The sequence below is a fragment of the Aphelocoma coerulescens genome, chromosome 12 (genome assembly GCF_041296385.1).
Source record: "Aphelocoma coerulescens isolate FSJ_1873_10779 chromosome 12, UR_Acoe_1.0, whole genome shotgun sequence".
NCBI lineage: Eukaryota > Metazoa > Chordata > Aves > Passeriformes > Corvidae > Aphelocoma > Aphelocoma coerulescens.
Window position 1 is genome coordinate 5,623,133 of NC_091026.1, and position 24,709 is coordinate 5,647,841.

A 24,709-nucleotide genomic window follows, 5' to 3' on the forward strand; every position below is an offset into this window, starting at 1 on the left:
AGAAGGGTCTTTTCAAGGTGATCTGTCCAAACTGGTAAATTGGGACAAAACGTGGCAGGTGAGCAATACCCTGTGTGTGTAACAGAAGTCCAGAATGTGGCTTAAAACATTTCAGTTCACTGCTGAGAAGTGCTGGTTAGCAAGAGGAGCACTAATGTGTGTAAGAGGGCAGGGCATTTCAGGATCTCTTAGTTCTGCCTGTTTTGTCATCCACAGATTTGGCTTCTGCTAGTGGGAAATACCTTTTTCTCTGAAAACAGAGCAGATGCTCACCTGTAGCTAGAAGAACACAACAAAACCATGTATGAGTGTATAGACATTGACTCCAGGCTGGCTCAGCAGAGCTGCAGCTCCAAAAGGAGCCCAGCCAGCAGCCAGGTTCCCCCTGGAGAGGGTTATCCTTTGAGCTCTGGATCCCCCATGGCTGTGCACCCATGAGCTGGAGACACAGAAACATCCCCTTCCACCACACTGCTCCCCCTGCCACAGCCCAGCCACTTGTTGAAAATACTCCTTTCTACCATTCTTTCCTCCTGTGACATCACCCTGAGCTGTGAAGACAGGCCAACACAGATTATACATTCAGACTTGGTGCTTATGGATCAGATATCCCAGAAGTGCCCCAGTGTGGCCTGAGGATGTGGCATTTCTGGGGAGATGGTGCCTTCCCATTGTCTTTGGAGAGAGACTTGTGTGGGAGCAACAGCCTTTTATTAGGAACAAAACCCAGATCTGTCTGCCCAGTCCAGCCCAGGAGAAGATGTGTTTGGGAGATACAGTCACTGTGTGGTGGATGGGTTTTCTCCCTCCCCAAGGCAGAATGTCACACTTGCAAGAGCTGCAGTTGTCCCAGAGCCCTGGTAGCTGTGGATTTTGCTGGGCTATGCCAGGAGGCAAGGGTGGCTCCTTGAATCATAGTAAATGTCCCACATGCAAAGCTGCATTACTTGGACTGTACTAGCAGTGGGAAAGATTGTGAAGTTGATGCCCACGAGGATTTTTGAAAGGATAAAGTGAAGCCCATTATAATACCAGTAATATGGATAATGTTTTCCTGTTCTGCAGTTCTGAGCATGATTTAATTTTCCATCGTGGTGGCAATATGACCCAGGGGTTCTGAGATCTTCAGGGATCCTGCACTGGGTATTCTTTGGCAGATGTGGCAGTGGGGGTTCCTGGGACCCCACATTGCCAGCTGCTGGGAGCTGTCTGTGAATCAAAGAGCACAATGCCCGTGTCTCTGGTGTTCTCCTGCAGTCACCTTGTGCCAGTCTTGGCTCCTCCGAGGGTGCAGGGATGGGGCAGAGGGAGAGGCCTCAGCTGTAACCCACCTGGCTCCAAATACTTGCACTCCTCTGCCACCCCCACACAGCAACTGAAGGGTTTTTCAGGATTCCTGACTAAATAACACCCAGGCTCAACTGTAGCTTGTCTAGAAACGACCCCCAAATCATCCTTCCTGTGCAACAGGAAGACAGATCTCAGCACTGCTCTCCTTATTCCATTCTCCATGACCATTTAACTGAGGTAATCTCTAAACACCTGCTCAATGCTTACAGGAAGAGTCATTTAAGTGCTGTCTTTACTTTAAAAAGAAGTTATTTTCTCTCTGCAACCCAGGAATCCTGTGAGGGAATGGTCTGAGCTGGGAAGCTACTGATTCTATTACTGTTCTATTCCTCTACTTTTCCCAGTGACATCTACATAAAAAGTCTCAAGAAATAACATGTACACAGCGCTTTGAATTTGCCTCCTTGGAAAACTCCTTTCAATCATCTATCAAATGAGTAATAATATTTCTACATCTTCAGCAGTTCAGAGGTGTTAATTCAGATTATGATACAGCTGCAGGGCTCTGGATTAGCAGCTTCCCCGGGCAGTGGATTTGCAATTGGACTGTAAAGCTGTATCACGGCTTAACTGGAGAAGGCTGGTCAGACAGCTGACTTAGAGCACTTCCAAAAAAATAAAACAGCTGGGGGAGTGTGGGGGGAGAAAGTTCATCCAGGTGGTGTTGCTGACTCTGTGCTGCAGATCTATAGTTCCCTGGGAAGCAGCAGTATAGTTGGTCAAACTGTAATTACAGCTAGAATGAGGTGTTTTGTTCAAATAAACTAAATGCTTCAGAATAAAACGCCCAAAACCTCTTTCAATTCTCCTGTGCAGATACTCTTTTTTCAAAATGGAGTTTTAGTTCATTAGCACTTTTTTTCAGTGAGCCAAGCTTTCTTACTAGGTGAGATGCTGAACAAGTTACTGGCCTCCAAGGAGCACAGGCTGATAATTATGCTATCTGATCCGAGATATTTCACGTTAAGGCTGTTTCAAATTACTGTTTTCCATATAAACCAAGTGGAAGCTGTCCCTCTTCCTGAGTGACTGGCCTGTGTTGTGACATTGTTTTGTCCTATGGCAGGAAAGAATTCTGTTGGTTGACTATTGGGTAAATGCACAGCACAGTAAAGTGACTTGAGCAACAAAGGTGACAAAAGATAACTGAAATGACACAATGAATAATAAAAACAGATGCTCTCCATGGCTGATGGCCTCAGTGACATAGCTGCCTGCTTTCTCCATGGCATTAAATGATTAATTCTAATTCTAATAGTTTGTAAGTGCCAAAACGAATTAAAGAAGAAAAAGTCCAATTAAAATCCCAAATAAAATAACTGGAATTTTTTTAATTACTGGGATGTTTGTCACAGCCTTCTGACTAGGACTCTGTTCTAGCTGCCCCCAAATTAGCAGGCAGAGAAACTGTTTGGGTTTGGAGCTGGTAACATGCAGAAGGTCTGGCTACCGAGAGGGTGAGGACAGCTCCAGAACAAGTTGTACCTGGGAAGAGAGACAGCTATGACAGTGGGCTCCAGGAAGCCTGGGACTGGGTGAAAATGATCTTTTAGAGTTTTTGTTGTTAAATATAACTGTGAGTAACACAACAATTGCCTTCATAATTTTTCCTGCAGAAATGAGGCATGTTGAACTGCTTCCAGGTAGCAGATGGTAAAGGATCCCACTCTCATGTTGGCTAGATTTGCAACTGGCTGGAAAGCAGCTTTTCTTCTGTGTTGTGGGATCTGTCATGGGAATTCTCAGACAGAAAATAAAAGGTACTGAAATTAAAAGACTGGTAAATATTTTCCATTATTCTTGGATGGGGAGGTGGATCCTGCCTCAGCAAACTGCTGCAGCCCACTGCTGCTCAGAAAAACACTCACTATTTACCTCCACATTTGCTGATTGGAGCTGTGAATTCAAATATCCTTTTCATAACTTTCTGGGTTTTTTTTTTAAATTTGGCTGTTGACAAGAAGTCTTTCTTTACAGGCAGAGTTCAAAGTAAGATAGGAATATATCAGTATTTCCTGTCTGTTATCAAGGGGATCACTTCCAGCTGATGGTCCTTCCACTATTTATCAGTGATTGATCTCAGTGACCCATCTTCTTGAGTCAGCCAAGCTAGAGCCAATGGGAGAGATAAAAATAGTAGCTCCCAGTGTTTCTGCTTGTCTCTATGAAGTGTTTGAAGTCATAATTTGAGCTGTGGCAAAGTAAATGCTGCTGACTGTACTGTGCTTTGTATACTTGATTTTCACTGTCCATGGCCAGTGAGAGCATTTCCCAGTAAAAAATGTGACTGATCCTGCTTTCCTTGGCAGTCAGTTTGTCTAAGAGGTGTTTCAGTTTGGGGTTTGCAGTTCTCTTAACTGCACCTCAGCCGTGGTGCTGGCAACCCTGTGGTGTTGACTGGTACTGGTGATACAGCAAAGGTAACAGCCAAGGCAGTTGGCAGGGTTTTGGGGGTGATGGCAAAGCGCTTATGATTTTAAATGGCAAAATGTGTAAAGTGCCTATGACTCCATAAAGATGCTGAAAGAATAAATAAAATAAATTGGACCATCTGGCACTCACAACTTTCTATGCAGCCTTAGCCAGCAGTTTGTAGGAAATTAAAACATGGTAATATTGTCTCTCTCTCAATGGTTGTTAGGAGTGATCATTGTGAAACACGTGTAAACATTGAACTGGAATTTTTGGAAACAGCAGTGTATGCAGAATTGGCAGAAAATCACAGTGCTCTGGGGATCAGAATAACTGGAAGGAGAGCACCAGCAAGCCTGGAAAGCCTCTTGGATCTGCAGGACGAGTAATGGCTCTTGTGGAATTGCTGGCTGCCCGTGCCAAGACGCTGACAGGCTGAAGGGCTGCTGGAGATATGGCACTGCTCAAAGCCATCTCATTCCTTACAGTCTGTGGGCTCTGATAGGGCTGAGTGACACAAAACTCCGTTTCCAGCTCGCTGGTTGCCATCCTGCCCTCATCCTTCAGAAGGGCCGGTTGTCAGAGGCTTGTAGAGGCTGCTGTGAGGAACAGGCTCTGCTGAGTGTGTTCACAAATTCTTATTGTTTCCTAAGTGCTAATGAGTAAATCATGGAGAGAGCTTGTAGGAACAGGCATCTTATTTAGCAATTTATAACCTATTGACCGCTGGGTTTAGTTGATTTGAAATTACAATGTGCCTCTCCTCCGAGTCTCATATTTTAAATTCTTGGCTTATGTACAATGGATCTCAAATATTTTCTTCTATTTGAACCTTTTAATAACTTTTTTTTTTTTTAATCATAAATGTCAGTTTTAAGATTGAAGAGGAAAACATAGTAATTGGAGATCTTTATTAAGCTCTAGTGCTTGATGTATTCATCTCCTTGTTCAAGTACATGGAACTTAGGAAAAGTGGAAAAGAAAGCTAAAAGAATGCTGTGCTGAATACTTGTAATTTTTTTGTCATCTTCTTCGGGAGTTAATGACACTAAACATACATTGGGGATGAAATGGACAACCCTGAGCTTCTAGTCTGGCTGTGTGTAGCAGATTGTGATAAAAAGCAAACTAAATAATTTTTTAATCTGAACATCAACTTGTGATACAATGCCGACCTCAAAATAGATCAGCTTATTGATGCTGGATTTACCTTTAGCTGAGACTATTTGACTGGGAATATAAAACAAAAGATCCAGCTCTCATTTTAAAGTGGACAGCCATAAGGAGCTCAAGTCACAGGATCAGAGGAAGAGGCTGAGAGACAGAGTAGCTTGAACCCCTGTGGTAGAAATTAGAGGCAAAATTCACTTTGTGCCTATGCATACCAATGGAATGGATTGGTTTTGCTCCCTTGCACTGGAGTTGTGGCACATGCTTGCACATTAGTGGCACGTATAGAGAGAAAGGTTTTGTTTGCTTCCTTTCTTTTATCTTTTTAAAGGTGACAGTTGTGACTGAGACTTGTAAAAGGGCCATATCCCTACCCCGGACCCCTTCTGCACTTTGTGACATGGTGGAAACCTTTCCTCCTCCCAGGCCCTAACAGTGCAGGATCCAGAAATGCTTCTCAGTGCTAATAAACTGTTACTGAATTTCATGTATTCAAGTGTTTCATGTTGCAGTTCTAAAGAAAACCCTTTAAAGTATGATGAAAGTAACACAAGTCAAGCTGATACTGGCAGCTGGAATCCCTGACATCGGGCCATGAGCACAGGCAGAACAGAGGAGAGCCAAGCTTTCATCCTGCAGTTCCTTATCTTGGGAGAAGAAGTGGTCGATATCCAGTGGTTTTAATAAATTAATCTTCAGGTAGGACTAATTTCATCTAGCTACTACTGCCTGGGAGTGAGGTATGTGGTATTAGCCACATTCAGTAGCCACCTGAGAGAGGCAGGGATCTCCAGAGACCCCTTGGTTCCACCTTGTTACACACCTGTTGTTAAGTGAGCTGAGAGGAGTCAATTCATCATCCTGTGTTCTGAAGACTTAAACTGTTGATATCACAAGATTTGACTTAATAAGGCTTGTTTGTAGGCAGAGTTTGAATGAAAACATTTCATTTAACTTGATATAAGTAGATGAACATTATTTTTGGGAGGACTTAAAACTGTAGTTTTTGCACACAAAGTTAATTGAAATACTCATTTTGCTACTCCAAATGAAAATAAAGCCTTGAATGTTTCTCATATGGCAGGTTCTGCTGAAGCTGGATGTGAGAAATTCCTACCTTCAGAAATTGAAGAACCTTTTGAATTTTCAAGTTAATCGTGCTTGATGGTTTCCGTTCCTTTCTCTTTTTGTTTGTTTTTACATTCAGTCTGGTGAGAATTACTGATGGGCAATGTGCTATTGAAAAGCAGTCAGAGCCAAGGGATGTGAGAGCGAGATGTTTTATTCAGTGTCAGCCTCCTGCCTGCTTGGTTGTGTGCAACACAGGACTGTTGACAGTAGTCAAACAAAAGATTGCACTTTGGCCTTAAAATGTAGAGTGCAACTCTTCAGGAAAAAGATCCTGAATCCTTATTTTTGTAGGCACAACCAGCGGAGGTTTTTTTTTCCAAAGCTAGCAAAGTGGCTAAATTTAGGTTGATTTTTGTGGAGATGGTGGGAAGTGGTGTTATTGTGCCAGTAGCTGCCAAAGCTTTGAGTTGTGTTCCCAACTGCAGGGTGGGCAGAGCCAAGTGCGGTGAAGGTTGAAAGCTTTTTATTGTGGGCAAAGCAGCACACTGCCTCCTTCATTTTGATTCAGAAACAGCTGTATTGTTTTAGTTGAAAATTAAAAAAAAGAAGCTGCTCGAGGCATGTGCCCAACGTGTAAACTTTCACCCTAGAGCTTGGCAACAGCATAAATAACTGACAAAGGGCCTTATAATGGAAAGAGCTGTGCAACTTCAGTAATGATGACTCTCATCCTTCAGATACATTTAAATGGAAACATCCAATGTCCATTGTTTTACTGGGTTTCTTGCTTGCAGCTGGCATTGTTTCTTTAATATAGAAAGAAATACTGGAGCATTTTGTTGGGCAGAAAAAAGAAATTTCTCTACACTGAGAATTGTGCAACTTGGCAAATGTTGGCAGAAAAGCAAGAGCAACTGTAAAGTAGCCTTTTAAGTTAACTCTGGTTTCTGCATCTCAAGCACTATTTATTTATTATTGTATATTGAGCCATTCTGGACTTATTTTTGTTTTAACTGCCACATTGCTCCCGTAACTTTCATAGGACATAGATCCTTTACAGCTCCCAGGAAGGGGCCCAGCTTTAGTGGCTGTGTCAGATCTTTCTTTCAGTGAACCAAAACCCAAGTGCTAAAACTGGACCTTCAGTTTCAGCAGCAAAAATGGATCACTGCACATCACCAGAGACACCTTCCCAGAGCAGATCCTTTTCTTCCTGTTCCTCAGTAAGAGTGAGATTGATTGAGGGAGGGTTATCTGTTATATCTGAGAGGAAAGGAAAACAAAGAAGAGCTTGTACATCATTGGCCTGGGTGTGATGGTAACTGCATTTCATGAACAACTTGTTGCTGATATTTTTAATAAGCGTTTTTAAAAAATGCTGGTATGCTATTGAAAACTAGAGCTATTTCTAATTATTAAGATTGCAAGATCAGGTTTCTCATATTTAGCTCTACCTTCTTGCTCTTTCCTGCTTCATTTACAAAAATAAGCTGTACACAGCAAAATTAGAGAGCAAAACACTAATTAATTGTTTGTTTGGGCAAGGCAGGGTTAAAAACCCAGCTCTCTACATGAACAAAGGCAACTGGATTTTTGATTTAGCAATGTCTGATGCAGGGGATGTTCTTACTCCAAATTCAGTCACCATGGAAACAAAACTTCTCTTTAAGCATGCTGTATCTTTGAAGGAGCAAGAGGTTCTTTTTGGCAGACATTTTTCCATCTTCTTTGTGGATGATGAATACTTCTGGAATGAGCCACTTTCTTCTGTCTTCTCTGAAATGCATTGAGTTTCTACTGTGCAGTAGACAGTGTTGCCCTTGAAACAAAGGCACCACTTCTCAACATGTTTCTGAAATCTCAGGAGGTTTAAGATCTCTTTTTTCCTCCAAAAATATAAAAAAACCCAGAAGATTCACATGGTGTGTTGGTAAGAATTTCTATTAAAAGTTGCTTTGACTCTCAGAGGTAGCACAAGCATCAAGTAATGTGAAAATTGCTATGGTAACTACTTTTATTGTACTCTTAAGTAAAAAGTCGCATAAAACCTGTGCAGACACTAGTGAACAAGTGAAAACCTAGGGCAGAGCTCACAAAAATACTCTCCACGTTGTCTATATTATTCCTGGAGTAGGACCTGTGGGTGTCTGGTGCTGTGCACAGAGGATGATGACCCAAATGCTCTTGAGTGGCTCTTGATGCTCCTGCTGAAAGGGCTGACCATGAACCACAAACAGAATAATTGGCACAAAGAAAGCAAATGCCTAATGCTAAAAACTGTGTGGCTGGTAATGTAGGACCTGGAATTTAGCACACCTGCCTTTCCCTCTCCACAGTTCAAACCACTCAGCTGATGTGAAGAGAATATCTTAATTTTTTTCATCTGAAGAGCCACTGATAAACAGAGCCATGTCCTTCCAGCTGTGGTGCTCTAAGGGTAACGTGGAAATGGGGACAGACAGGAATGGGCTGATCCATCTAGACAAGGATTCTCAAAACTTGGCATCAACTTTGAATGTGGAGAAGAGCTTAAAAAGCCCAAAAGAAAAATCCTGAGAAGTGCCTGCCTAAAGGTATTCTTTCATTTCATGAGGCTCACTCAGATGGTTTTTGTTCAACTCATTATCACTGCTCTGTGGAGAGGAACATCTCTGACATTCAAGATATCAAAAGATGTTTGTCTTTTCTAGGATTTGTGTTGCTATTCCTGAGATTTGTTAATGCTCACAGGCAGACTCATGAGGACTTTAGAGCTGATTGTAGTAAATCAGTAGCAAAAAGACTGAATGAAGTCATGGCAGGATTTTAATTGCTTTATGGCAATTGGTAGAATCAGCATTCTTGAACCTCATTATACTAACTACTCTGTGAAAGTTAAAAGGAAAAGATTCAGTTCTTGCTCCAAAGCTTTATAATCCAAACACAGGTTATGCATTCTGGAGTGCAGGGAGGGGGATTGGCTGCTGCAACGTGCATTTGGATTCTCTGATGGTTTTGTGCTGGTGGTAACACAGAAAAGAGAACTGGTAAATTCCAGTGGGCCCTTTATAGCAGGGTCTGGCACAGACGTGCCAGCTTTCAAGTGTCACTTGTGTTTGAAGGATCCAGTCAGGAATTTTTCATATATGGTTGCGACACTGTTTAAAAATAGGAAAAGGCTCTCTTTGAACATACTTGTAAGCCACCACATGTTTGCATGTCTTACCTTGTCCAGAAAATTGTTCATGTCTGTTACCTGCTTAAAGCTCTGTGAACAACCTCTGTTAACAACCTCTGTTAACAAGCTACAGCTGCACACTTTTAATGTGTGACATTTTGGCTTTTTGTACCAGACTTTTTCTTCAGACAATTCTGAAAGCTGCAGAGGACTGGATGTTTCATAAAGGATTATAGATTTTGGTTCACTGACCCCCTCACTGGCTGCACACAGTTTCATCAAACTTATAGCAAGCTGCTTCAGGACTTCAGGTTTAGGCCAGGGGGTCGGTGTCTGCTATGGTTCAGGATAATAACAGTTGTGACAGCGTCTTGCTCTGAACAAGACTCTCCAGGGCTGCCTTAGCAGAGGCCATTAGAAAGAAGCAGATGTGTCTCAGTGCTGCTTGGATTGCTGCAGGTATAAATCCTATTACACAGCCAGAAAGACACCTCCGTGCCTATTTCTGGCATAGTCACATAATGAAGCATTTCAGAAATTTTGTTTATAGAGAGCTCTTCTTTTGTGTCTCTGAATTTACAACACCTAAATCTTTGTCATCTTGCTGCTGCATTATTGATACAAATCATGAACTTATTGTACTCATTGTATTGTATTGTCCCCTGTGTTCCCCAAGGGGGAAATTACTCATTGTCAGCTCAAGTCTTATGTTCCTATTGGAACTTCTTACTACTCATGTTTTGCTCTGTGGAAGACTTTTGCCTACTAGCAGTAAACAATACAAAGAAACTTCAAGGTTGGATGATGTCAGCAAGAGGTCTGTGCCACATTGCTGTTTGGCTTTGTCAAAAAATTTATTTGCTAAAAGAAGCTATGTATGTCATAAAGAATTTGGGGATAATGTTTCAGGTATTGCTGTGTTGGGTGGATTGACTAATTCAGAACAGCCTGTTATTCCTGATAGATACAAAGATGCTACAGTCTTGAAGAAAATACATCAGGGAGTGTGGGAACAGTCAGTAGATGAATGGATATAATTGCCAGTCTGGCAGAATTAAGGAAATGGGCTCAAAAGTATCTGGTTTACAGAACAGACCCTACCTGGAAATACAGGTGATGTAAGCACAAATGAGCAGCTGTGCTTGGGGATATCACTGCAGGAATTGGAGAGGCTTTCAGAAGCTGAAATGTGTCAGGTAAGGAAGAAAAAGGGGCTGTACACATCGCTTTTGTGTGTTCATTTGGATGTATTACTCTTTCCTATAACTAACTAAAAACCTGGTGCTCAGTGAGCTGGGTGGTCCCCAAACACCCCTGGAAGAAGCTGCAGCTGCTGCAGGGATGCCACAGGAAGAATGTCCAGGAAGAATGAGCAGGTAGCTGGAATCCAGATATTTGAGTTTATTCAAGAGCCTAAAGCACAGTAATTCCAGGGTCTAAAACCTTCCACTGAAGGGGTTCATCTGAAAGCAATTTATGTGCAGTTTTACATCTCCTTGTGCTGCCTTGGCTCAGGGTGGCTGCTCAGTGCCTTCTGTGTGCTCCCTGCAAACTGCTGGTGCTAGTCCTGTGGCATTTTAGGAAACTGAGTGAAAATGGGAGGCCAAAGACTAGAAATCCTGCATTTTTTCTTTCAGCTCACCACACAAGTGGTGTTTGGGGATACTACTGGTAGCAGCAGGTTTGGAGGGTATTTCTCTCCCTGGAACTGAACAACTTGAACTTGCAGCATTAAATCCAAAGTACAAACTGTTGTGTTTGCCAGCTTGCAGACACTGAAACGTGTAGGGTAATGGTGAGAGGCGTCAGAGCACATAATGCTGTCACCTTGAGAGTGGAAAGGCTCATGGCACTGAAAATTCATAGAAAGCATCACCCAGAGAGGTGATGCTGCAGTGGAAAAATCATGATATTTCTTTATTTGACCAAGTCATCTATGAAAGGCCATAATGGCATAGCTCAGTGTCATTGACCTCTGCTTTTACAGAGTGTTTTAATCTAGTTATTTCACATGGCCAGAGATGGCTTTAAGATGTTTGACTTGATTTTTTTGAACAATGGGTCTGTCTGAATGTCTGTCCCTTGTTACAGTAAATAATCTAATGTGTAAAGATGCTAAAATCAAATTAGAGGCAGACAGACTTCAGCTCAGCCTTTCTGTCTGCAGGCAGGAGGAACTGTGCTGTATGCCTTAAATCTGAAAGCCAAAGGGGCTTCCAAGAAAGTTACTAGTAGAATAATGTAAAAAAACAGCCTGTGCTCAGCAGCCTCATTGTTTGTGTGTTGAGAATCCCATTCAACATTTAATCCAGCTTTTTGTGCTTGTAGTAGTAAGAAATACTCATTGGGGAATGTTACAGTGGAAACATTTGTAGGACAAATATTTTGTAAGGACAAAAACAAGCTGCAGAGGACAGATGCCAAAGCATTGTGGCTTTTCAAAATTACTGTGCAAACGTAGCAAATGAAGTGATTTTTTAATTTGCATGATACCTTCTGATCAGTATTCCATGCACTGACCCCCAGAACTAGCAGGGTGGCCATCCTGGGCCACATTTTGTCCTCTCCACTGAGAGGGGGTGTCATGATGGGCGTCCCACTCCTGCTGATCTGCCAGAGGGCTGCGTAGTTTGGATGCAGCTCTTTGCTTTTATTCCTCAGTTGCTGTGGGGACTGTTTCTTCACACCCCTCAGCCATCAGCCTCGTGTTTCATGGGCCAAGGGTTACACATGAAATAGGGTCTGAGTGTGTTTTGATGCTCGCAGCAGAGACTCAGAGTTTGCAATGCACTTTCACAATGCTGCGTTTGGCAATAGGAGTAACACAGTGCCACATGGAATTAATTTCCTGAAACAGTGGAAGCACCTACTTTCTCAAGTATTTTTGCCACTATTGAAACATTAAACCACTTGTACAACAGTTGCTGTTTGCTGTAGCTGGTGATTCCCTACTCCAGAGGCGCATAGGCAGCAGCAGCCTGGTACCAAGGGTGTGCTCAGATCTTCAGCCACAGGCTTTGGCATCAGAAAAGATAAAGCAACATTTAGGAGCTGCCTGAATCAGCTGGGCAGTGCTGCCTGGTGTTTTATACAGGGCACAGAAAACCAGGAAGGCAGGAAGGAATCTCACAGGCTGAGGTTGTCATCTTTCCTTTCAATCCAAACCCCCCTTCCTCTCGAGAGTTTAGAGCCTATGGTGACCATAAGCAGGCTTCAATGGGCTCCTTCAGGCACTTCCACACTGAGGAAGAATATAAATTTCCCCCTGATTTCCAGAGGGAATTCAGAGTCTCTGCTGGCCTGAAGTGTTGCTAGAGGCTGTTGACCACGTGCTGTCTGTTATTTGAACTTGGACACTTGGGATTTATGTGCAAATGGTACAACTTGTCACTGGGGTGAGGTCTGGATTTCAAAAATGGATGGGGTGGCTGGTCCTGTGCTAGCTGGTGTTCAGAACATGTCTGTGGCTGGTTGCTGAGGTCCTCTCCAGCCTCTTGGCAGGAAGAACTTCCTCTTGGACAAGTAAATGTGCATGTGGGAGTTCAGTAAATTCAGGCACTCTTTGGAGGTCTCAACTTGTGTGGGTGAGGCCACAGCTGAGAATGATGAAGCTGTGGTCCATCAGATCCTCTCACTGCATCCCCTGCTGAAGGCCAATCAGCCCCAGCAAGGAAGGGAAGGGAAGGACACACTGTTGGGAAGTTTGGCCCAAAGTTTTTTTAATGTCTCCAGCTTTTCTCTAATCCCCAAGCCAAGAAGCTAACTGAACTTTCAGCCTCTTAATATGAGTGGAGAGCATCCTGAAAATAATTGCTGCAAACAAAATTAATCTGGCCCTGCCTGCAGAACACCCCTGAAGGATTGCCTCCAAAGTGCTTGGAGTTAGATAAGAAGTAAGCTCTCTTTAGTGATGCGTGTGCTTTCTAAATAAACTCCTTTTAAACAGACTTGCTGTTTAAATCTGTTTATTTACTGTGGCACATTGTGCAGATTATGTTTTAAGGAGCTCAGCAACCAACATCAGAGCTTTTACATAAGTGAGATCTGAGGAAAAATGGGAGTGAGATTTCAAATATCCCATTAATCTTTTCACTTTAGGTCTGAGCCAGCTTCAAATTGCACCAAGCTGCTGCCAAGCGTGAGTGAGTTTCCATCCAAATAAAGGAGACTTGGCAGGTCTGAGCTGAGTCTTTGTTTTCAGGAGTGTTTCAAGGAGAGGGGGATGGAGTGGTGGTGGTGGAGGCTCTGCCGAAGCAGCACAGGGCTCTGTGACTGCCGTGTGCCAGGCAGCCCCAGCTGCACACGCTGAAGACACTCCTGGTTCTTACATTTCTTTGCCTATGTTTTCAATCTGTGTTTGCAGAGGTGGCTGTTAAATGTTTGTACATGGGAGCCTGGAGTTTGATGTGACTTAATCCTACACATGTGCAATTCAGCATCTGCCAGTCGCTGGGATTTAGGCCTTCACGCCAAGGCTTTACCTCAATGGCAACTGCAGAGTCTTGCAGCTTTTGGATCAAGTTCTGCTCCTGTCCACTTACAGTGGACCTGAGTTCATTATATTGGTCCCATGTAATGTGAAGGCAGAGGGGTTAGAAGGGAATAACTGGAAACACGTGTTGTGAGCAGGGTGCTGGCAGCGCTGCGGCCATCAGTGCCCTGTGAGGAGCCGAGGGGAGGCCTCTGGGCAAGGGGACGGGTGCAGCTGCAATCTCACAGCCTACCCAAAAAACAGAATGGCCTCTCTGGTTTTGCCTTTTATTTCTGGGGTTGTGGATGGAGTCAAGCCTCCCCGCTTCACGGAGGGCAAGCAAGAGCTGTCTGGAGGGACAAGCTCTTGAGATTCTGCTGAGGAAGAGGGAGCTCCCTCCATCCAGCGTGTTACCAGCTCAGGATTTGTGCATGCAATAACCCCGAAAACCCCTCCTGCAGTCTGCCTGCTTTGTGTTCTCCACAATCAGCCGTTTGCAAAGTCTTCCCAAACACTCTTTCCTTGAATTTTCCTTGAAAGAGGGACTTTATGACAGGAGAAGTGAGGAGGCCATGGCTTTTCTTGTCTCCCGCAGACATAAATCAGGGTATCCGCTGCACAGTGTGAGCATTGGCCAGCCTTGCCAGGATTCCAGGTATTAGTCTGGAAGTATTTGGCTGTGATCTGAGTGATGACATCCACCTAAGACCTCATTTGCTGAAAAGCACTTACTGCTTCTGGGGGCTTTGGAGTATTTGTATCACTTCTTGCAGAACCTAAGGATTAAAAACGAAAACTTTTGGAGTTTTACCTGTCCTCATTCTTCCTCCCCTGTCATGCCCTTCCCACTCCAATGAATGTTTTCACTGTGGGTATAGCGAGTGTGGGCAAAGAAAATAATTGAAGAATTCCCTAGAAAAGACTGGTATTTTTGGCAGACACAAATTTTGTTGACATCTTGGAGGCTCTACTGCCTGGAAAGCAGGTCTCAGTGCCTCTGCTTTGTGTTCACACCATGACTGCTGCCCTCAGCCTGACTGCTGACTTTGCTAAGCTAAAGCATTAAAATAAGCTAAATCGTTTGGTGCCCACAGGCTCTTTTCTCTCAATAGCATCTGCTTGATTTTAAGATGGTCCAAACTTCTTCAAAACACAGTAAAATTATGTAGCTGGATAAAACCTTTTCCAGGACAGTTTTTGTGTACTTTTCCAGCCCAGTGACTCACACCTCTTTGTGGGGTTGTGGCACTAGGTACCTGCTGCTTTTACTTCTCTGCCTGGTAATGCTCTTGGATGTCTGTGGACACAGTTTTCTCCCCTTTTTTCCCTCTAATACTTGGCGGAGAAGAGCTGCTGTACTTGGATTTCCCTTCATCCTCAGCATGCATAGAGCAAATGCAACAACAGATTGTGGTACATTCTCCCACCCAGAGCTTTTCCACTTTTTATGGATCTCTGGGGTGCCTAAGGCCTATTTCTGGCATTCCCTCTTTTCCCTTTCTGCTGACCTTAACTCTCCTCACACACACTCAGCTATCCCCTGAAGTCAAGCAGCACATCATCTCTGGTGCCTGTGGTACACACAGGAAGCTGAAGTGCACAGCTTTTCCACACCTACAGAATTAGGTGTTAGCCCCTTTGTATGCCTGTGAAAAGCCAACACTGGAAGGAGGATGGAGACTTCACAGTGTTATCACCTGTCTGGCCACTTAGCTAAAATCCAGTCCAAGTTTTGCTGAGGCAGAAACTTGGCCACTGAAGCAGCAGATGCTGCTGAATTTCTGAATAAAATGTCACTGTGTGTTGGCACAGAGAAAGGCGTGTAGCGTCTTGCAGAGCAGCCAGCAAGGACAATATTCCTGTCTGGGAACTGAGTGAATCAGGAGCAAGCCCATGTTTTCTGCTCCTGGTACCTGGGTCGCCTGTCTGCCTCCTCTGAAGCCGATCTGTCGCTCTGGCAGAGCTGCTTCTGAGGTTAATCTGCTCTCAGAGAAATTGGAAGCCAAGCAGCAACTTAAACAGGCAGCCCAGGGAGGGCTTTTTCCACAAGATTGTCTTCCATTGATGCTACACACTGACACCTGCTGAGGCTTGTGGTCCTTGTGCCACCTTCTCCATAATTAACATGACAGAAAGGACACATTTTATCATCTGAGCGTTTTTTTGGGGAGCTGTACCTTCTTTAGGAACAGCTCAAACAGGTCCTCCTGTGCTAGATAAGAGGCTGCTTCCCAGAACATTCCTTTTGGGAAGAGGATTTGTATGGAGAGGAATTTCATCTTGGGTGGAATGAGGAGCAAACCTCAGGTGTCTCTTTTATCGCTCAGCTCGCTCTTGCAATCAAAGTTTCTTTCTAGTAAATGCTGGTTTGTTCTCAGAGAAACCTTGGATATGATAGATTTTTTTAAAAAAATGATTTTGGGACTTTGGAGAAGTGCAAAGTTTTCTCTACTGCACACCTCTTAATCCCTGGAAATTGAGCTGCCTGTGCAGCAGCACAATGCAGGTGGATCAGGAGGGCTGGTGTCTCTCTGGCTCTTAAAGCTGTGCCAGTGTCACTCATAGCAGCTGCCCTTCCCTTCCCTGGCCATCTCCAGCCCTCCAGGATGGCAGTCAGCCCCTGTGAGAGTGTGTGTGCAACTCATTGCTGTATCAGATCCTGAAAAGAACCCCAGAAGTAGAGTGTAATGTTGCTGGGAGGAGTGAAAATTGCATCAATTTTCAGGGCAAAAGAATGTCAACAACCCCTTCTTGAGCAGAGTGTCTGATGAGGGCCAGACTGGCCCTCTGATTCTTTCTCTCTCTGTCTTGTTCAAATGTGTATTGATAAGCTTTGTTTCTTCCCTCACCTTGGATAAAACCCACCAATCTCTACTGAATGCCTGTTGGGCTGTTGTCCCTTAGCAGTCCCTCACTCAGGAAAAGGTTCTTCCCCCAGGAATGGTGGGGGGCTGAACAGGCTCCCCAGGGAATGGACACGGCCCCAAGCCTTACAAAGCTCAAGAAGTGTTTGGGCAAAGCTCTCAGGCACGTGGGGGGATTTTGGGGTGTCCTGCACAGGGACAGGAGTTGGACTTTGGTGATCCTTGTGAGTCCCTTCCAGCTCAGGATATTTTATGACTTAATTACTTGTATTTTTGGGTGGTCACATGCACTCCTATCCTCTCTGGCTGATGCCCTTGTTGGAGGTGTCATTGCTTCTGTGGAAGGTGGGATTCAGCCAAGTGAAAAGTGCTGCAGCCAGTGAGAAGCACTACAGGAAGTCATCATCTGTACGTTGATTTCTTTATTTTTTCTCACAGCACAACTTGTCTGCTGCTTTTCTGCTGCTTCCTAAAGAAGACAGGTGTATTTGTTTCTTTTTTGAAGTAGGAAATTTTAGGAAATGTGTTTTTGTTTTGCTTGGAGGTACCTAAAAATTGTTACATTAATTTTAAGTCCAGTGTTGAATAATAACTGCCTGGAGGTTTGTTACTTGTGTAGCAGGTTGGTGCCTGATGTGATTTTAAAAATGACCAAGACCCAAGAGCAAGAATTTATAGAGAAGAGATAAGAAGATTTTTATTAAGAGAATGTGCTTGTCTTTCAATTTATTTTTTTTTCCCTCCTTAATATTATCTGGGGCCAAAACCATCCCAGAATTTGGATTGTCCTGAATATTGTCATTCTTGACAGCACTTTCAAGGGCAAATACCTCCTGAAGTGCTGAATAACAGGTCTTGTATCCGTTCTTCAGAGGAAATCCTGTGCAGTGCTCTGAAATTCTTGCTCGTTCCACCATCCCCTAACCTGGAATGTAATTTTCCAAATGAAGTGTCACTGATTCTTCACCCAGCACACAAAAGACTGCAAAATGTGCATCCCTCAGGGTGGGGTTTGGACCCTTTTCTTTGGCTGGGGCTCATTTGGTTGTCCAGGTGCACCTTGGTCCTTGTTGGTACCTCAGGTGATGAGAGTGCCAAAAACAGTCTCCTGACCAAGCCTGTATGAAATTGTGCCCTGTTATGCTTCAAGCTCAAAAGCCTTTTCTATGGCAGCTTCGATGTTTCTGTAGTGTTAACTATTTTAAAATGATTTCTCTGGATGATGTGTGAAGCTGAAGTTTGGAAAGAAATATAAAGGTAGCTGCTAGGAAGTTTGAAGATTAGAATAGTGTAACAGTAGATAAAAAAAACTTTTTTGTTTTAATCTTAGTTGTTCTAAAGTGGATCTGATCTTATGAGATAAGGGAGACTTGCTTTTGAAGCAGAAAGGGAAACAAATATGCAAATAACTAATGATTGAGGAAGCACACACTTAAAAACCACACCACTCCAGCAGTGTGTTCAGGAGATCAACATGCATATCCCTCTGTTAAAGCTCATGGTTTGTTCTGGGGGAAACACAAATCAGCTCAAATGCCATCAGACAAGGACCTCAAATAGTTGCTGTATTTTGAAATCCAGGCCTGCAACTCTTCTGGTTATTGATAAATGTGTATCCTGTACATACTGGGATGTAATGGGAAGACTCTCTGCTGAGCAAGGTGTTCTCTCTGCTTCATCCCTGCAGCCCTTGTTAGCTGGGCTCCTGGGATTCTGCAAACGTTCTGCAATTGTTCCCAATTAAGGGGCATGATATTTGCTTTGGTGTCTTTGATTCTTTAAAAAACACCACCAGCAATTTAGATGTTTATGGCACATTTAATACACTTGAACTGCTGTGCTACTGCTATATCATGTCTGCAAATCCCATGCACTGTATTGTAAACAGCAAATTGTGGTATTGGCATTTCATTTTAACTCTTGTGATAGTCTCTTGCAGTTCTAACAGTAATGGTATCCTGGCTACTTACAATAAATGTTGTAAGTTTAACTAAGAGTCTTTCCAAATAGAACTTGGGGGAATGTGTAGTAAGAGCATGAGAAGCAGAAACAAGCACCATACCTTGGGGGTAGCACAATCTATGCTCTCTGTGAGCAAAAGGATCCTTGCAGCTGTGGTAGATCCAATGAAATGGGATTTGGCTTTTTCAGGATTGGGGGAGAGAATTGTTGCTTGTTTACTGCTGTGATGCTGCTGTTGGTACCCAAAGAAGGTGATGTCTGTACATTGTTCAGAGAGGACTGCACAAGGGCACCTGCAAATGTGGGCATTTTTTGGGATATCAGCAGCAGAGGTGACTCCCCTGCACCCCCTGCAGCGCTGCTTTGGCTGCTCAGGCGGTGCTCATGAGCCCTCCCACAGTTGTTTACAGCAAGTCCTTCTTGAGGGGGTGGTTGCCAAGGGTTTTACAGCTTTGGGGATGTGGCATCTCACCAGCGACTTGCTCTCCAAGGCATTCCTAGTGTTAGATGAGAACATCCAAAAGAAGTTGAAGTAAAGGATAGGGATGTGGGGTATAGGTGACTTCTGTCCTTCAGCCCAAATGAATGCAGTGCCTTGGACTGCTGCCTTGCTCTGCTGCCAAATGTAACTTGGATAAGAATTAGAACCAGGTTCTTGATGGTTTGTAATCACATAAGATCTCATGATGCTTTTGAAAATGTGTAGCTGCTAACCCCAGCATCCTGGCCACTTTCCAGCTCACAGAATTACCGTCTGTCTTTCCTGCTCCCTTCCCTCTACACCCCTGTAGTTTCAGTTAGATAAGTCATTCCTTACTTCTCTCCAGAAAAATGCACAAGCCTGTGTTCTCCCCACAGAGAAAACCTCCAACATCCATGGTATTTTTTTTTTTTTTTATCTAGACATCATTTGCTTTACATTGTTGTTTTGTTATCTAATTAGTATTATCCTGTCAGTGCACCTGATGCGAACTGTCTAGTTCTGGGGCCTGAAGGTTTGCAGGGAGTGCAGCACACACTTAATTTATTAATCTTCTAAACTCTACATGCAGTCAATTATTTAGACTGGGTGTACCAGGCTTCTCAGTGGTGATTTTTGTCCAGAGGATGTTGGTTTACTCATCTGTACAGGGTGATACAAACATCAGAAGTTGGAGTCCTTCATGACTCATTTCTGGCTGCCACGTGGTTTTTGCACAGTGTTTTGAGGAGCACTGTGGGGATGCTGAAACAGGGTTTTCTTACCCTGCTGGCGAGCAAAAGCACATGGCATGGGCTGACCCAGTGTTCTGGAGGTGGTTTGGGATGTGGGGAGTGTTTCAGAGTGGCTGCAGCAGTGCCTGGCACGGTGACACGACACTAAAGGAGCTGACCTTTGTTAGGCTCCAGCCGTGCGTGTGGCAGCCTCAGCCTGGGCTCCAGAGTGGGAGATTTTGAAGTCCTTAAATGGCTGATTTTTCCTGATATGCTGTGACAGTGCCCCTGTAAAACAGTCTGAGCTTCGTGGCTCACTGCATGTGATAGCAGAGGCATTTCTAGTGCTTTTCAAACTCAAACGACTTTTTACACTTCAGCAAAGAAAGCAAGTCCTTTACCCTGGGATGTGAGCTGTGAACAGATGGACAATGATTTTTCACCAGCCATTCTGTTGTCAGAGCAGTGATTCTCATTGACAGAGAAGTTAATAAACATTAGGAGGATATTCCACAATTGACATCTCCAGTCCACTGCCTTAATACTGGTTGTAATTCAACTCAGGACCTTACAGAATCTTGTGTTTCCCAAGCTGTCATTTGAATGTGTTGGATGGAATTAAATCCAGTCTGGTTCAGATGTGGAAAAATTGATCTTTACTTTCTGTACTCAGGCAAGATTTGGCTGGGACTGTAAATTTTTGGAAAGAGCCTGTGCAGCTACAGTATACTAATGGTTTGGTACTTAGGTTTGCTTATGGAATACACAAAAGGTGTGATATAAATAAGAAAAGACTACATACAATAATGGAAGAAAATCAACTGGGAATAAAAAACTGTTCTCAGAATCTCTTAAAAAAACACTGTTTGACTAAGGAGGAGAGTTTAATTAAACTCCAGGGTGAAATGCATCCCTGGGGAGGGGGCTAGCACATGGCTTATGAATCAGTTGCACATTAACCTGTTTCTTCTAGTTTAGAAACAGACGTATGGGGTAAGTGTTTGCTTCTCTGGTTGATTGCACTGAACGAATCAGTGCCCCTTGATGTGTGCAGGGGGATGGTGTTCTTTAGGACTTGGGGTGGTTTCCTTCCTTTTACCCCTCTGTTCTGTTTCTCTTCAGCAAACCCCAGATCAGCTCATTACAAGAGCATGGAGGGACAGGACAAGGGGGAATGACCACATGGAAGAGAGTAGGTTTAGAGTAGATATTAAAGAAAAATCCTTTACTGGGCAGGTGATGAGGCACTTGCCCAGAGAAGCTGTGGCCACCCCATCCTTGGAGGTATTCAAGGCCAGGTTGGATGGCTCTTGGAGCAACCTGGGATGGTGGAAGGTGTGCCTGCCTATGGCAGGGGATTGGAAGGAGATGGTCTTTGAGTTTCTTTCCATCCCAAACCATTCTATGAGTGTTTCTATGATTTCCCACTTGATGTTGATTATATTTATCCTTTCAGCTGATCAGGAGAGCTGTTGACCTCCACTGCTGGCTTGTGGAAGTCTGTGTGTGCCAACAGCCCCGAGGGAGACCCTGAGCAACCTCTGCTTGGAAGGAGGAGGTGCAGAGGCAACACCCAGAAGTGTCTGAGCTCTGCAGAGGATTGGAGAAGGTGACTTGCGTGTCCCAAAACAGCTTTACAGAGGATGTGCCAGTCTGGGGATCAATCTCGGCCTCAGAGGAAGGTAGGAGAAATCATGGTATTTACCCTGTAGAGAGGAGCACCTGCTCAGTGTTGCAGAGTACTCTTTGTTCTGATGAGAGCCCATGGAAACACTGGAATAAAACCATTAGGATGTCGTGGCTGCTTCCTGCCTTACTTTCTTCACAGTCTGTTGCAGGTGTAATGAAAGCAAATGTGGCCCATTGGGCAGCTTTCTACTCAGGGGGATACTGTGAAGGCTGTGATACCTATTAATTTGATAAAAATAAGTATGGGGCAAATCTTGATCTGTTCCAAAGCCACAGGTAGAAAAATGATACATTCTGAGTCAGATCTGCTTTCTGTGGTTTTTTAGAGAAGTGTCTTACCAGGCCTGATGAACACAATTCTTTTACGTCTAGTATCGATGAAAGGACATTATTCTGCTTCAGAATTATGGTTAAGTAAGTGAAGTTGTTAGGAAAAGTCAGTCCTTTACTAGCCCTAAGTAGTCTTGCTGGTAAGACAGACAGTAGCAGGGAACTAGTAAACAGTACAAGCAGAAGTGTGTTGGCAAAAAAATCACACTTTGAGATTGAAGTAATATCAGTGAAAACTTTGAGTATGGAGAGAACAGGCATGTGCCAGAGAACAAAATCTTTCTGGCTAGAAATTGCCTAAGTGAAAAGACAAAAACCAGACCTTGGAATGCTACTGATCAGCCACTGTGTTAGGTAAATAAGCTTGGTAAGGTATTAAAGCAGCTTGAAAGAGCCCTAAAAGTGAGTGATAAGTTTTTTGTGGCAACTGAGTGTTTTCCTGACTCCTATTAACCTGGACTTTTGCAGGAAAAGTGGCTTTATGGAAGTTCAAATAAATCTGTGTGTGTGAGAGCAAAGTGGTTGTACAGTGCAGGTCTGGGAACACCAGGATCACTGATTCCTGTGTGTCCTGTATGGACAGCCTCTGCAGGTGAAGGGAGAGCTCTGGAGCCCTGGGCAGACAAACTGATCAATGACCACATGGAGCCCAACATTCCTAAGACAGATCTGAACAAGTTTATTAAACCTATGCTAATAATATAAATAAGTGATTTTCTGAGCTGAAAAATCACTGCATTCTACAAATCCACATTTAGTTCTCTCTGGGTAAAATTGCATGGTAAACATAAGCAAAAATCCATGTCTATTACTTAGAGCTGATTTAATTTTTCATACAAAATGTTTCAGTAAAAAGGAAATAAATTGGGCAGGACGTTTTCTATGCATGGGGGCTTTGAAGTGCAGCATGTTTGTAAATAAGTGCAGAGTTTGGCATTTCACAGGATCAATAAGGCACATTATAGAAACTCGGAGCCAGGAGTGTTTCCCATCCTTTGTGTGCTGGGAAGTCTGGGAACAGATCAATGAGTTTCTATCAGCATTCAACAATGCCACAACATCTCTCTGAAGTAATTGGGCAATTCACAGAATGAAAGATGCCATCCAAAAGCTCTAATACTCGTTTCTGTAGAAGGAACATTTATCTGGTATTGAGGTGTTCTGGGAGATCAGGCAGTCATCCTTCTTTTTCTTCTTCTTTTTTTTTTTTTTCTTTTGAGGTAATTCACTTCCTTTTAAGGTTACAAGTAAACAGACTTCAAAATGACAGCAGAAAGGAAAATGTCTTCTCATGGCTTCACCACTGATGCACAGAACAGCCTTAGGTTGGGTCACTTCTTTTTGCCCAAGGACTTTGAAAGCAGGTCTGAAGCTTTCATATTGCAGTGCTTGTAATACAGATGGACCAGAGAATGTCTTTATGCTTGTTATTATTTATGTCTTTCAGTGCCTGGAAGTGAGATGTGCTTGGTTACAAGTGTCTCCTGTTTCCCTCCTTTGCTGCTGAACTGTGAACAGCTGTGCTCATAGGGGAAGGAGACAGAACAGGAGGTGTTTGTGCTCAGGACTTCCTCACAGGCAGCACACAAATCCCATCCCTGTGTCTTAGTGAAAATGCTGAGAGCTGCACCTCTGTGGTAATGTGGGGAGCAGAGCATCCCCCAGTGACCGAGGGCTGTTGGGAATGCCCAGCTGCTGGGTTAAGCCCAGCTTGTGATGAGAGGAGGGTCTGCATTATGTTCCTGCTCCGTTAGAAAGTGTCAGGGCTGCTTTGGGCTGAGAATTGCCATCAATGTCAGGAAGGAAGAGTGAGGAATACCAAGCATGAAGGCTCCTGAGACTTGTCACTATCATACCCTGGTCAGAGACCTCAGGAGTTTTGTGGCGTGGCCAGCTGAGAATTGGAAAACTTATGTGCAACATCCCCTTGTTCCTTCAGTTGTACTCCATACTACAGCAGCAGGAGGAACCTCAGGACAACTGTGGGCATCTCTGTGGAATTCAATGACTCTTCCTGGTGCTGTCACCCTCTCTAAACTGAATGTGAAGTTTTGGCCTGAGAAAAATTGTGCCAAATATTGGAGGTTCAGGCTGTGCTCCAGCCCAGTGGCCTCTGGACCTGCTCAGAGCAAGAGCAAATGGAAATGGCTCTTTCAGCCTGAATTCTTGTCTGGGAGGGGTATTAGAATATGTCACACTGGGGACACACTTGAATTCTTAAACACAAATCACATTTGAAGCCACACAGATCTGAAATTATCAGGTAGGTTTAAGATCTAGAAATTGTGTGTGTAAAAATGAAGTGCAAGCAGCAGTGAGTTCATGCAATGGCTTTTGCTAAATGTTGTCTGTTTCTGGAGAAGGGATACCCAGAGGGTGGGTAAAGGGTGTTTGTGGTGCTATGTGAAAATTAAAATCAGAAACTGAATTAATCTCTGGAATAAATTCCTGTTGTGGAATTGTTTCAGGAGCAGCACTGGTTTGGTGTGTAGAACCCCCTCTAGTCTAGTGGTCTTTTCCTTCCTCACCAGTCAGAAACTGCTGGTTTAGTCCTTTTTTCCATTATTTCCACTTGCAAAGGAGCATGTGCCCACCATTGCTTTTCTAGTATGCTCAGGCATCACTTTTAGGAAGTATACAGCACAGAAGGGGAATTACCTTCTCCACCCTTCCTCCCCCAACCCTTGGACCATCCTTTCTCCCCTTTATCTCGATCCATGCCCTGTATCAAATGGCATTTCCTAGCTCAGTGCTCCTATGGCCACGTCTGGGAGGTGCAATGGCAGCGTGGTGGCATCCTTGGTTCCTCTGAACTCAACCTGTGCTAAATGCAATCTGTGCAGAATGTCTGCAATGTGAGCATGTCAAGCACAATCATTATCAGTGGAAACACAGACCTGGAAGAATATTATTCATTGCAACATTGGGGAGATTGGATCAAACCCTGTTTTATTTGTTGAGGTAGGAGGTTTATTCTCATGGTGCCAGCAAATTCTTTATTTGCCTCAGTAAGGTATTCTTCCTAGTGCTAAATTCTGA

At 43.7% G+C, this 24,709-nt stretch overlaps 1 long non-coding RNA gene across 2 annotated transcripts in view; it reads left to right on the forward strand.

Moving 5' to 3' along the window:
• The window catches only part of LOC138117724 (uncharacterized), a 41,258-nt gene extending 17,172 nt beyond the window's left edge, over positions 1-24,086 (forward strand). For both annotated transcript variants that reach the window (XR_011154828.1, XR_011154829.1), the window contains exons 3-4: positions 21,108-21,333; positions 23,118-24,086. This is a non-coding gene — a long non-coding RNA (uncharacterized lncRNA). The remainder of the gene's footprint in view (positions 1-21,107; positions 21,334-23,117) is intronic.
• Positions 24,087-24,709: the final 623 nt, after the last annotated feature.